Here is a 13390-nt window from a genome sequence, read left to right on the forward strand (position 1 = left end):
AAATATATCTCTGATGATGGGGTCTGTTTGTGGGTGGTGGAAATGGCGGAGGATGATGCGATATATATGGAGGTTGGTGAGGTGGAAGGTGAGGACCATGGGGTTCTGTGCTTGTTGCGGCTGGAGGGGTGTGGTTCAAGGGCAGAGGAGCAGGAAGTGGATGAGATGCACTGGAGTGCATCATCAACCACGTGGGAGGGGAAATTGTGGTCTTTAAAGAACGAGGCCATCTGGTGTGTTATGTGGTGGAACTGGTCCTCCTGGGAGCAGATGCGGCAGACCCGGAGGATTTGGGAATAAGTGATAACATTTTTACAGGAGGCAGGGTGGAAGTGTAGTCCAGGTAGCTGTGGGAATGAGTGGATTGAGGTAGATGCCTATGTTGAGTTGGTTGCTGGAGTTGGAAATGGAGAGGTCCAGGAAGAGGAGGGATGTGTCTGAGATGGTCCAGGTGAACTTAAGGTTGGGGTAGAATGTGTTGGTGAAGTTGATGAACTGTTCAACCTCGTCATGGGAGCACGAGGTGGTGCCGAAGCAGTCATCAATATAGAGGAGGAAAAGGTAGGAATGGTGCCGGCTACGGAAGATGGACTGTTCCACATAACCGACAAAGAGACAGACATAACTGGGGCCCATGCGGGTGCCCATGGCTACCCCTTTCCTCTGGAGGAAGTGGGAGATTCAAAGGAGAAATTATTGAGGGTGAGGACCAGTTCAGCCAAACAAATGAGAGTGTCGGTGGAAGGGTACTGATGGGGACGTTGGGAGAAGAAGAAATGGAGGGCTTGGAGGGCTTGGAGGCCCTGGTCTGGTGGATGGAGGTGTATAGGTACTGGATGTCCACGGTGGAAATGAGACATTGGGGGCCAGGGAAATGAAAATCTTGAAGGGCGTGGGTGGTATCCTGAACATATGTGGGGAATTCCTGGACTGGGGGGAATAGGACAGTATCAAGATATGTGGTGATGGGTTCGGTGGGGCAGGAGCAGGCCGAGATGATGGTTTGGCTGGGGAAGTGAGGTTTGTGAATCTTGGTAGAACCGCTGACAAGGGTGAATGATGTTGTTTCAGAGTCAGTGGATTCCTCATAGTTATTTAAATCTTGTTTGAGGATTTCCCAGCTGTTCCTGCTTGGAAGCTGAGATTGAGGTTGGTGTTGGGTTTGGGATGTGGTGGAAAATTGTACAGCCCACAAGTTGCTTGCTGAGCTCAAGTTGCTAGCTGGATCGTCTGCTGTGGCAGTACTGTATCAAGAACCATAGGACAAGATCTGACTTCTTGATGCCTTCTTAAATCTATTTATCTTTTTGGAGTACGTTCTGGTCTACTGCCTACACCTGACAGGAGTTTATGGACCTGCTCAGATTGCTGAGGCAAAATTGTTGTTAGGTCTTGGTAAAATCACTCTCTTCCATGACTTAAGAGAGCATTACTACATGAACTTCTGAATTATCCTGTCCAGGCATGTACAGCAGTGCCTTGCTTTTATCGTCATGAAGACTACATTTTTTTTGCAGACTAAAATGGGAAAAGGGCTGTTTTAAAACAAGGGCTGGAGAAGCAATTGCTGTACTTTTAAAAAAAAGCTACTGGCACTCATTATGACTTGTGTTTATGCTTACTTTGGAAGCAATGGGAAAGGAGAGATGAAATGCCATGTCACCAGGGTGTATATGCAGGATGAAATTCATTTCTATATCTCTGCACTAAGAGTAACTGCAACTTGAAAAGAAAAGAGATATCTTATCCCTCCTGTTGTTGAAAGCATTGGCCTTTGACCAATAACTAAGAAACTTTGTAATTAATGTGTCAATCACCCCGTGCCTGTTGTGAAGAAGTGAAAGAAACAGAGAAGGAGATTGGAGAACAGTAGGTCTAGGAAGCACAGGGGCGTCTCGACACTCCTGTGGCTTGGTGCTATTTATTGAACTGTAGCTCCCTTCGTGCTGTTGCTCTTTCATCCATATTGCCAATGATTTTCTTGTTTGTCTGTGACTGTCTGTATATGTTTGTCCATAAGTTTCAAAACTGGGTATAAAGTTTCATTAGGAGACTTATGTGTTGATAGTTCATAGTTTTATTTACCCTGTGGCTAAAATGTATTCATTTGTAATAAACAGTAGTTCTTGTAAAGTACAGGAACCTGGTCAGTGTTTTCTGTGAACTCAATTTGACAAATAACTTGTGGCCTTTGCATATTTTATGAAATTATTAAATTTTGTTTTGATTCTGGGATTAGTGGGGCTCGAGAATCAGTGCATTTTTCTAAGTGAGTTGTTCTACCTTCTGGAATAAGGCTGCCCAGGAAATGCTCTCCACTCTTAATGGAGGCCATCAAGTGCATTGGATAGATTTACAGGCTGATAATCAACCTGTATATCACATTATGAATGCAGCTTCTGAGGCTTGAATCTAGAAGTTCTGGTCTAGAGATGGGGGCACTACCACCATGCCACAAGATTTCCTCTCAATTATGTCATTGATTGTAATAAAGGATTCAGGTAGTAATCAGTGGATTACCTTAACACCTACACTTCCAGCAGTTTAAATTTGCAAATGGTGAACCTCCAATATCTCTAGAGTGGGTAAGTAACTCACATAATTTTAATTGACCACTGCCTTATTTCTAATGAAATACATGTTTTCCAATCTCATCTTTCTCTTGAGCACTTACTTCAACTAATTCACTGTTTTTTTGTTTCTTACCATTCTCTTTGGAATGAATAGTTAATCCCATGCTTTAATTTACCGTTTACTGTATATTTCCAGCATTTGACAATTTTCTTTCAGGTCTTTGTATTCTTTTTTGATTAAGCTTCCTTTATTAAACAATACTTGCCCATATTCAGGCAATAGAGAAATGATTTAGCAAAGGAAATAATTCCGAATGTTTTACTGCCAACTCACTAACCCATATAGAACACTCCTCATAGGTTTTCTCAAATTCTCTGAGTGCCAATGCTACAATTTCTGTGAAATTTGTGTCTAAAAATGTATAGCATATGAGAAAAACCAACTACTATTATTTTGGACACTAATGACTGATATTTCACTAAGTTTCATTTTTTTCTAACAATCAAAAATAGTTGTTTCTTCATCCAGATAAATGTGTAGGGTAGTTGCTTGGAGACTAAAACTACCCAGCAACCATGACTAATAAAAAAACTCCATTCTCTGTGGCCTGACAATGACCACCTTCAAGGTACCCTTGTGGGCTACATACTTTCTCATTAAACAGACTGCTGGTACAATAATATAAAACAGACTTCCATTGCCTGAACAGGTCTATATAGTACACACCATCAATCTTCTCATTGAATGAGGTCATCCACAAAATGTAAAGTACGGGTTGGAACAATTTGCAAAGTATAGAATTTGATAGAAACTGCTTCTGAAGAAAAGGATGGTTTCCATCTCTATTATGTCAATGTTGCACTTTTGCACTACTTACAAGTACCATTACTTAAATCCTCAAAGCTGCTTCAAAATGTATAAACCTTCATCAACAAATAGAGATAGAATTGAAGACCTCCATTAAGCTATTCCACAAGTACAATAAAGAGTTCCACATTTGTTGTTGTCCGTTTGCTGACCTAGTACTCTTGAAATTCTGCTTCTCTCAGCACTACAAAGAGATTAAGCTTGTTTTTTTATATATCCTTTCTAGCTGCTGTGAGGAAAGTGCATAGTGTACATTCTGTCTAGCTGTATCCTGAATGGCAAAGATGTCACTATATACATAATCGGATTCTATCTAAATCAAACAGGTGCTCTGGCTATCGTGAATCCTACAATTGGTCATATTGTGAACCATGGCAAAAAGCTCTGTCCTGTTCTTTCATGAATGCTAGCATGCTGATTTCACTCAGTTTCACCAGAGAAATCTCCTTCGTTACTGGAAACAAAATCTAAAGAAAATCACTTGATGCTATGTTGATTAATTTGTATGCAAATCAGTTAAATATTTAATTGATAAAAGGATTGAAGGCTAGAGGCACAATTATGGATGTTCAAGTATTCTATTGCAAAAAATTGGTTCCTGAGGTATTGCATGAGAGAGCTGATCTGTAATGAGGAATGAATAGTTCAGATATGATAAGTAATCTATCTATCGACTAAATATTAATTATCCATGGAGATCAGTCGCTTTTTTTTATCAAAACCTTCTCTCAGTTGATGAGATAAGTAGAATAGAGTATGTAATCGAGTAAGTTGAACATGATCTCTTGAACAAGTGAGGTTAAAAATTGAGTGGCAGCTTTTTTTTGTTTGTATTTCTTTTGCATATTTTAAGTACTATCAACCTGCATTACATTAAATTGAAATAAGTCACCTCTAGATATTTCAAAATACAAGGTCAGCTAGATTGGATTTTATTGATCATTTTAAACAACTATTACCAATGTAACAATGATTCAAGTCTTGTCAAAAAAAGCAGTCTGCTTTTGTGTGAAATCAGTCTGACATTTACTTGTTGCTTACTTGAATGAGTTGTTAGACTTTTCTTTGTTAACTCCCTCAGTTCTAAGGAAGAGCCACTTGTCCCAAAACATAATCGCTGATTTCAGATGCTGCCTGACCTGCGGAGCTTTTCCAGCATTTTTGTTTCTGTGTCAGATTCCCAACACCTGCAGTTCTTTCGGTTTTACTTTGTTATGTATGGACAAATGTAAGTGAGATACTTAAAATAAAACAGAAATTAGTTGTAGCAAATGGTATTGCCTTCAGACAGATTTGGTTATGCTTTAATTTGTTGAACATACTTAGGTAGCACAAACTATAACCTCTACAAGGGCAGTTCTAGCACTATGCACACCTTGTCAGGGATGCCCACACCCCATGAATGAAAGAAAACAAATTCAATGTTAAGTACTATCATGTAAATGCTTCTGACAAAATTAACAGTTCATTACATATTCAAACACATACCATAGGTATGATTCAAAATAAATCAAAGAAAATTCCTATTGTATGATGTGCATTCATATACTCGAGGATTTGTAACTTTAATACATTGCAGATGTTGCAGTGCCAACATTTTAGAAATATCATTTGTCACATGTACATTTTTCAAACTCAGTATGTGTAGAAACTTGTCTTTTGAGTTACTCATTACCATATTACTGAAATGGAACAGTAAATGCTTTTTAATATGGAATGCAATGAGCAAAGGTAATGAAAACCTTTGTAAAACAATGCAGGACACTGTTAACTGTGTTATGTCTTATTTCTGGAATATAATTGGATATTGAAACATATGTGATGATGAGATTACTGCTCCATTCACCATTCCGCATGACATTAATTTAGCTTCAAATCTTATTAAAGTCATAAAAGCGCTCACTTTTGTTTAAGCAAATGTGAGTGAAATCTAATCGTTACCTCAGTTATCTTCGTAGTGGGTTTCCCATAATATTATTCATGCATTCACAGGAATTTGGCTCCACTCACTTGATAATGGTGAGTGTATCGTACCAGCAATGGAGGTTTATATTTAATTTTGACAAATAAACTGCAGTAATATGGAGAGTGGGTGCTGGAAGGCCAAACCTAATTTGAATGTAATTGGTGAGTGTCCAGCAGTAAGCACACTTCTCAGCAGCTCACTTGATATTGAGATTGTGACAGGTTGTTGCTGGGGGAATGGGAGGGGTGGAATTTCAATGGGTAAGTCACAACCTGAAGTCAGCTGGAACACCTGAAAAGGGTGTAAAAGGAGAGGTGGGCTGAGCTGAGGAAAATCAAAGCACTATTTTTCTATGAGGAAACATCATCTTCAAGAGACCCCAAGTCTGTCTATCATAATTTCTGTGTGAATAGTTCACTTGTACAGGCATCGGTGCACAGAACTACTCCCAGCGCTGAGGCGGGACATACATGGGAGATGGGAAGGGGTAAACGAGTAGTTAGTCTGTCAACTGCAAGATAGCTCACTGAGTAAGACACAAATCTTGAGGCCCTAGAAAGAGATGTAACCATCCTTCAGAGAAGCTGAACACAACATGACAACAGATTTCAAGGTTCTGAGACTGAGATTTTGAGGATATTCTTGCTCTGATATTGATTCCACACTCTCACTACCCAACCACAACTTCATGGTACACAGTTGGAAAGGAGGCAGAGAATAACGTGAGACAAATATCGATGAGAATACAGACAGTTATCCTGACATGAACTAGGACAAATCATACAAATTCAAAGTTTTTCTATGAAGATGGGAACATGGAAAAGTGCTATGCCAATAAATCCAGCATAGGTTATGTGAGATTGCAATGAGCAATGGTCAATCTTGCAAAGAAACAGACAACATAACCAAACTGCAGATCATTAATTGGTTGTTATCAGGGCAACATCTTACTGAAGTTATCATGCCAGACAATAACCATACATCCATTACAAATGATACACATACATATGTAATAATAAACATATGTCCCAGATTGAAGCTACACTGTCATATCATGATAAGCACCAGATCAGGTTCTGTCATATATCTGGATCTGCCCAGAAATTGCAAGAGTGGTCAACCAAAAGTATCTCAACATTTCTGTCACACCCCTTCCCCCTGTCAAGTTAAGATAAAAGAAGGAAGAATCAGAAGGGAAATCATGCCCTACACCTATCCAGTCCAATTGAATATTGCATTGAGGATGTAGATGGGGTGAAAGAGGCCAAGGGCCATGGGATCTGCCCTGAGGAGATGGATATGTGGGCCTTGAAAGTAATGCATGAATCAGTAGATGGCATGAAGGCGCAATGGTTAACACTGCTGCCTCACGGTGCCAAAGGACCTAGGTTCAATTCCAGCCTTGGATGATGGTCTGTGGAGATTACTCTTCTCCTGCTGTCTGTGTGCCTTTTCTCCGGGTGCTTCCGGTTTCCTTCCATAGTGCAAAGATGAGCAGGTTAGGTGGATTAACTGTGGTAAATTGTCCCAGAGATGTGCATGGGTTAGCCATGGTCAGTGGAGTTATAGGGATAGCATGTGGGTTTGGGAGGGATCCTCTTTGGAGGGACAGAGCAGACTCAATGGGACAAATGGCCCCAATCTGGCCTGGAAGGATTCTGAGCTCAAGAATATTGAAAATGGCACCAGATCAAATGAAAATAAAAGATTATGCAAGACTACCTTAAAATGTATTTAAATAAGGAACAAAAAGTAAGGTTAAATGGAATCATGGAGAATTATGGAGCTGGGGAAAAGATGTTGAGTATCAGGCTGGGTCTCGTATGGACTATTTGTGATGAGATCTGAGGGGAAACCAAAGTCTGAGTGAAAATAGATAGGAAGCCTAAAGTCAAGTTTGATTAAGTGGAAGATAGTGAAATGGATAGCTCTCTCACTTCATATTTTATCATCTGGTGTGACTTTCCCCTCCCTGGAAGTGGTGAGTGAAGTGGCATGAAAGGGAGATTGTGGGGCAAGTTGACCCTAGAGAAAGAAAGTTTACCCATACTATACCACCTCTGTAATTAAATGCTGAACAAGAAGGTCCATGGGTGACTTTCTTAACTCACCAGTAAATCAGGCATTTAAGTGATCAATTCATGGCCACTTTCAGACTTCAACTTATCACCTCACTAATTACCACATTCCTCAGCAGGATGAAACATAGTCTCCAATTCCCCATTCTGGGCCAACATTGCTCAACATGAGAAGACGAAACATTATATTTAATTACCTCACCCCTGATCACGGAGGAGTATTGTTTGACTGACAGACTTTAGGACCCAGAAAATGCCAGCCAATTTGAGGGTGGCATCTACTGGTGACCCAGTTCACTGGTGTTGAAACCTGTGATAAGGCAAGATACTCATCCTTGTTCACCTCTCAGTTCTTAATGGTGGGTCAGCAAGTTATCTCACCACCTAATACACTTGCCCCCACACTTCAAAAAAAAATGGGAAAGCATGCCCATGAGGGAGTATTTCTGTTAATAGGGTCTGTGTTGTAGAGATGGGAAATGGAGCCAGAAACAATCTAGAGTGTGAGTGTTCTGGCTGAGCCAATTAATAATCTTGAAGTGCAGATTTTGCCTGAAGAAAATGTTAGCCTTTTGCATCGCTAAGGCACAAAGACAGAAGAAATCCAGTGAAATATTAAATAAAAAATAAACCAATGGTTACAGCCCCTACTAGATTCAGTACTATATATATTACATACAAAAGTACAGGAGAACAGTGTAAAGTGTATAGTGTCGCTTCACAAGGCACCATCTTACGTACATCTATTTGGGTAGAGAATCTTAAGCACCAGGTAGAAAGAAAGAACAGTTAAAAGTTAAACATTGCAGATTTTCTTAGTTTTAATAAAGAAGTAAAGCTGGAAGTTCAAACATTACAATCTTTTTCAAGTGCTTAGCCATGGTGGGACTGCACTTCGAGGAATCACCTCGAGAATGGGAGTCCACGCTGAGGCCAGCCAGGCCGAGAGACTGCCACATACTACCAAAGACCTGGAAACAGAAGTGAGTGCACAGTATACTTTAAGAAATCTGACAATGTAACATGCTTTTTGTTGTTGCATATTGGGTAGACAGTCAGAGCTATCCTATCAGAAAATGTTGCTCTCTCAAAGTGTTACAGATATTTTCTAATCAACCTGTTCAGAGAGCAAGTAGGCCTGAAGCCTAAGCTTCCTAGCTTAGATATAGGGACACTACATCTGCACCACAACATCCAAGACTGAATGGTGATTAAATTGCTTATTAGCATATATTAATCAGGTGTATATATTTTTAATCAACACATTCAGATTTTATATGATATAACCTCTAGGACAGATGGAACCTGAATCTGGATCTACAAAAGCCCTCTTCAAAGTGTTATAAATTTAATGTGCACCCATGCTTATCACTCATTTAAATTTAAGTGGCTTTTGCAGGGTCATATGCTTACCTCAGGATGATATGTTTCCAGAATGAATATGCAACTGAAAGTCCTGGAACGCACAAATCTTCCAAAGGTCTTTTGCCTTGTATTATTAAAACAAAATCAAGTTCTTTGATATGGCGTCACTCATTGAGATCCACATTGATTTGCATGAGGTGCATGTGAAGGTCACTGTTTGTATATAGTGTGTTTTAGCTGCAGCATTCAAAAAGTACATAATAGGACGATGTAGGGAAGTCACAATCCAATTCTGAGTTATCAATGGCAAAAACACAATGGTTTGACTTTTTGAATCTCGTCTGAGTCAGAATTCTGACATAAATCAGGGCAAAATCAAAATGAGCTGCAGCCCACCTACCCTCCCAAGATTTTCAATTTTCAATGCAGGATTCTTCTTGACAGATACAGTCCTTCCAAACCACTCAGGCACCATGCCCCCTTTTTACAGCAATTATTGCCTTATTTTTATTAGTAAACATGTTTAAAAGTGCCAACACCTCTTCCTTAAATTACTGAGAAAATGTAAGTGTATAGGGAAAGTGGTGAGGGGGTAGGGTGACAGGTAGCTGGGTACACTGGCAGATGGGGAAGAAGGCAGTGTCAAGGAGGCTAAGGGAGTAAGTTAATTGATGCTTATGGAATAAGGTGACAATTAAGCGCTGAGGGGATAGAGTGGCAGGTGGATAAGTGTGTAGTGTCCAGGAGGGAGAATGTAAGGTGCTAGGTGGGTAAGGTAATAAGATGGTGGGTGGAAGAGTGCAGCGGTAGGAGTGCAAGAAGGTGGGGAAAAGGTAGGGTGGCAGGTGGATTGGTGCATGTGTTTGGGAAGGAAAGAGGTAGGAAGCCTGATGGGTAATGTGGCAAGGTGCAAGGTGAGTGAGGGGGTAGTGTGATAAATGAATGGGTGAGGGCATAAATAGGTAGGGTGTGGGTGAAGAAGTAAGTTGGAAAGTAGTTGAGGGGGATATGGTGCAAAGTATGTGAAGGGTTTGGGTGTCTGGTAGGTAAGGGGCTGGGGCGGGGTGCAGGTTGCTAAGGTAATAAGTTGGTAGCTTGGTGAACAAGAGGTTAGGATAGCAAGTACATGGTTGAGGGGCAAGGTGTTAGGCGAATATGGGTCAGGATGGCTGAAGAGATAGAAGGTCAGATAGATAAGTGGATAGGGTTTCACAAAGGTAAGTTATTAAGGTGAGCGAAGGAGTGGGTAAGGAGTAAGTATGTAAGGGGATAGGGTAGATGAGTGAATGGGTAGTATGTCAGGAGAATTTGGAGGTAGGGTGACAGCTATGTGGTTGACGAGTAGATTGATAACTGGGTAAGGACATTGTGCCCTTATGTTTGTCAACTGCATGGTCAAGTGTCCAATGATGGGTAAAGTCCAGTGTTGGGTTGGCCTGAGACAGCGGTTTGAATGTCTGGGGTGAAGGTGTCAGGTCAGTTATTAAGGAGTCAGTGTAAATGATTGGGGTGAATAAATTATAGAGTCATAGAGATGTACAGCATGGAAACAGACCCTTCGGTCTAACTTGTCCTTGCCGACCAGTTATCCTAACCTAATCTAGTCTCATTTGCCAACACTTGCCCCATATCCATCTCAACTCTTTTTATTCATGTACCCATCCAGATACCTTTTAAATGCTGTAATTTTACCAACCTCCACCACTTACTCTGGCAGATCATTCCAGACACGCACCACCCTCTGCATGAAAACATTGCCTTAGGTTCCTTTTATATCTTTCCCCTCTTACCCTGAACCTGTGTCCTCTAGTTCTGGACTCCCCACCCCAGGGAAAAGACAATGTCTATTTACCCAATGCATGCCCCTCATGATTTTATAAACCTCTATAAGGTTACCCCTAGCCTCCAATGCTCCAGGGAAGTCAGCCTTTCCCTACAGCTCAAATCGTCCAACCCTGGCAACATCCTTGTAAATCTTTTCTGAACCCTTTCAAGTTTCACAACAGCCTTTGTGGGGCGGGGGGGAGAGGAGTCAATGTTATTGTTAGAGCAGATGTTAATTCCTCTAATGTCTGCTGGGTAACTACTCAAGGTAAATAGGTTGGAACCCCGAGACTAGAAGGTCTAGGCTATTATTCTGAATGCAGTGAAGCTACCAGGAATATACTGATTGTACTTAATTACTGAACAGCACATTATATCATGTCCACATTGACAGAAGGCAAATGTTTGACATGGTAAGGATCAATAGGCAAGCGTGGATGGCCTGAAGCAACTGACGTTATGGGACTTCTGTCCATTGATTTGACTGCCAAAGGAACAATGAATAAGAATGTTAAAGTCATCAGTTTGCCAGCCTTGCGTCTGGGTTACTTGAGGCTGTTGTCAATGAGTTAATCAGAAAGCATCATTCAAAGAAAGAAAGCTGACATCAAAACCATTAATCTTATAAAATTCTTGCTCATTTTCATGCACTTTCAGACACAAATTCCCTTATCAGATGAAAAAGATCTTGACTACTGCATTGAAAAGCAGGTACTGTTCTCAACACATGCATCTAATCAAATTAGATCAAGGGTGAGCTAATGCAATGCACCTTGTAATGGTACTCATTACTGTCACTGCTGATCAGAGGCGGAGAGAATGAATGTTGAAAGTAATGTTTGGGGTGCCATTTAAGTGGGCTGCTTTATCCTGAATGGAGTCTGGCTTCTTGAGTATTGTTGGAGCTGTACTTATCCAGGCAAATGCAAAGTATTCCAGTACACCTCTGTCTTGTAGATGGTGGACTAGCATTGAAAAGAGAGGATGTGAGTTACTAATAACAGCATTCCTAGCTTCTGACCTACCCTTTTAGTCATAGGATTTAAATGGTGCTTTGTTTTTCTCTTGTTGGAATATGAATATGGAGCTTTAAAGTCCAAATTTATAAGAGACAGAATTGTGGTTGGAATTCCTGATGAGTCTTTGTTTGGCTTATTAGAGTGTAAAGAATAGTTGACTTTGGATAAGCCATTCAGGTTGTAAGTGAAGCAGAAGTCAAGACATAAAAGAGTCTTAAGAAGAAAAGAAAAGACCAACCTTTAAACCTTATCACAGGAGACCTGAATTCTACAAAAATCTTAAAAATATATATGAGAAGCTAAAACAGAGACTAATCCACGCAGCAAATATTTAGAATCAGTACTCACATCTCCTGACTATCAGGCACACCTTCTTGCCTCTGACCATTGGCCAAGTCTAAACTTCTAAATCACCTAAGGAGTATGACTACCTCCCAGAACAACATGTTCAAGTAATGCTCTCCCTCCCTGATACCCAGACCAATTTCTGTAGATCACACTCCAGCTCAAAAACTCTTAGCCAGTCATTTAAGTAAGAAATTAATGGTTGCTTGGCACTGCAATGCATTCTGCAATCTCACGCATGTTGCAGTCAGAGAAAACAAAATCTGACCAGCCATTTCCGTGAAAAGTAATTGGCTTCATAAATATTGCCCACTTTAGGTTGTGACAAACTCATATGTCAAATAAAGACCCTTTGATAGAACTCTGATCCAGTGGAATGCGTTCTGCAACAAATTCATCTAATCCCTAGTCTTCTTTTGAACCATGTTCTTGCAATGGTAATAGGTGTAATATTCCAAGATAAATTTCACAAGCTTTTCACTTCATCAAGAGAAAGGGTTGTCAAGTACTCTTCCAAAACAGAATAAGAAATAGGATTTAACAGCCTTCTGACTGAAAGGATATTTGGAGCAATTATAACTTTCTAGCCATTGTTGACCTTATTATTCTTCTCTGTCGCCCAATGCCCATTCAACTTTCAGAAAGCCTTCAAAATATTTCAAGGAGAGCAAAGTTCTAAATGAAATCAAATACCACTGCAATAGGTCTTTTTTACCGTTCTCTTAAATTTTCACACATCATTGACTTTGCTTCGTTCTCTAAGAGTTTCTTTTCATTTCCCTGGATAATAGCCCAGTAATATTGCACTAAGAAACCAATTACCTGCTCAACATAAGAGACACAGGTCACCTCTATTGGGTTTCCATGGTTATTTCCAGTGTGTAATGGATCTTTGTCAGGTTCTTTTGATTCTTCCATAACTCAGTAATGATGGCACAAGAGATTTCTTAGTAATGAGAGATTGTCAATCAGAATCAAATGTTTTGACCTATCTCGCAGGAATTATCTCAATTCCAAAGTTTTCCAGACCAAGCCTTACCGACATTTGTGACTTATAAACCCATACATTTCCTTAACAGATATCAACTACATAGAACATCAGGTAAATATATTAATCACAGTGCTGGTATTTAACGTGTGGCTGATTTTGTTTTGTCAACTCTTCGATATCAGATAAACTAAACAACTGCTGGACCTGAAATCTGACGCCATTTGTTTTCCCTCAGAGAAAACAATAATTTGATGTTCCTTTTCTAACAGGTTGATGGATTATAATGGATTCGAAAAAAAATTGCAACTCAATTGATTTGAGAAAGGTGACAGTGGTTCATTATTTTTATTCACATGAATCC

The sequence above is a fragment of the Chiloscyllium plagiosum genome, chromosome 3 (genome assembly GCF_004010195.1).
Source record: "Chiloscyllium plagiosum isolate BGI_BamShark_2017 chromosome 3, ASM401019v2, whole genome shotgun sequence".
NCBI classification, from domain to species: domain Eukaryota; kingdom Metazoa; phylum Chordata; class Chondrichthyes; order Orectolobiformes; family Hemiscylliidae; genus Chiloscyllium; species Chiloscyllium plagiosum.